Source organism: Ailuropoda melanoleuca, chromosome 2, assembly GCF_002007445.2.
Source record: "Ailuropoda melanoleuca isolate Jingjing chromosome 2, ASM200744v2, whole genome shotgun sequence".
Lineage (NCBI taxonomy): Eukaryota > Metazoa > Chordata > Mammalia > Carnivora > Ursidae > Ailuropoda > Ailuropoda melanoleuca.
In genome coordinates this window covers 133,224,294-133,225,726 of record NC_048219.1, presented here as the reverse complement: position 1 = coordinate 133,225,726, position 1,433 = coordinate 133,224,294, and the positions used below count along the sequence as shown (strand labels likewise).

Below are 1,433 nucleotides of genomic sequence, written 5' to 3'. Positions count from 1 at the left end.
AGAGTAAGGTTATTTGAAGCACATCTCACCCAAACTCCAAGCCTTTCTTCCTCACAAGAACTCTCTAGATAAAAAAGACTGAAAGAAAAACCTAGCAAACAGCAAAGATGATGGGTTTTCTATGAACAAAGTTTGAGAGAGGAAAGTGAGAAAAAGTGATTAGTTTTTAATTTTGTGTGTGTATTTTTCAATACTTTCAAATATCCTTTTTACTAATTCGATTTTTTTACGCAGCTCAATTCAAAGTAGTTTAGTAAGATGGAGTTATGAATCCTGCGTGCTCTGCACAATGCCATTTTTTAGTCATTACTGAGGACTAGTGACATTCTAACGAGAAATGGGTAGAAGAAATCACAACTCTCAGCAGAAAATAAATGTATACACAAAGATTGAAGAGAAAATGCAGTAGTTTACATCTTTGGGCAGCAAAACTGGTAAGTGATTAATTTATTGACCATGAGATGTAAAGAAATGTTTGGATTCCTAGCTTCCCACACCTACCATTACCTACTCTTTTTGGAAAAGACTGCAGATGATATCTAAATACCCAATCATCACCTAAGTTACTTTACTTTAACTTTCCAGCCCCCATTAACAGCAACAAAATCCTATTAGGATTGGTCATTTGCAAAACTTTTTGCAAAACATTAGGTCATTTGCAAAATTTTTACTAAAGCAGTAAGCCACTATAAGTTAGACTCCTTGCAGAATGGGGTGGGGCAGAAATATCAGGTCAAATTGATATTCAGGCTGACCTTATCATTTCTAGTCATTTTAAAATTTCAACTCACTATCAATTGTGTGCTTATGTCTTTGTCCATATTTCTTGCATATTATTTTTAACGGATCATGAGTACATGCATGTTATTTAAAAGAATTTGGAGAGTGCTCGCTTTGGCAGCACATAAACTAAAAATTGGAATGATATGGAGAAGAGTCAGCATTGCCCCTGTGCAAGGATGACATGCAAATTTGTGAAAGAATTTGGAGAAAAAATATTTGACTCTTCTAAAGAGTGACAGCTAAAAATGAGAAAGCAAAAATAGTAATATACTCTACAAGGATCAAAATATTTTTGTTATGTGGAGTTTTATTTTTATTTTAAGGGGCTTTCATTTTCTTGCTTATAACCTGGCATGAATATTTGATGAGTCATCAAGATTCTTGCCCTAAAAATAGGTTTTGGTTTTTGTAAGTATGCTTTACACTTACTTGCATTTATGATAGTACATAGTTTTATTTTCTCAAAAAAATAGACTTTTAAAAAATATGATAAAATTTTATTCAAAATATTGGTCACCTACCATGTGACAGGCTTTTGCACTTCCTATCATATTTTGAATGTAATAATTTCCCTTTTTCATTAGATACTTTGGAACCTCCCAGTTACCATGCACTGCATTTAACACCTGACAAAAGTAAAAAGTAGGATT

At 32.9% G+C, this 1,433-nt stretch overlaps 1 pseudogene; it reads left to right on the top strand.

Annotated features, from left to right (window-relative positions):
• Nucleotides 1–885: 885 nt before the first annotated feature.
• On the top strand, nucleotides 886–1,001 carry LOC117801246 (annotated as a pseudogene).
• Nucleotides 1,002–1,433: the final 432 nt, after the last annotated feature.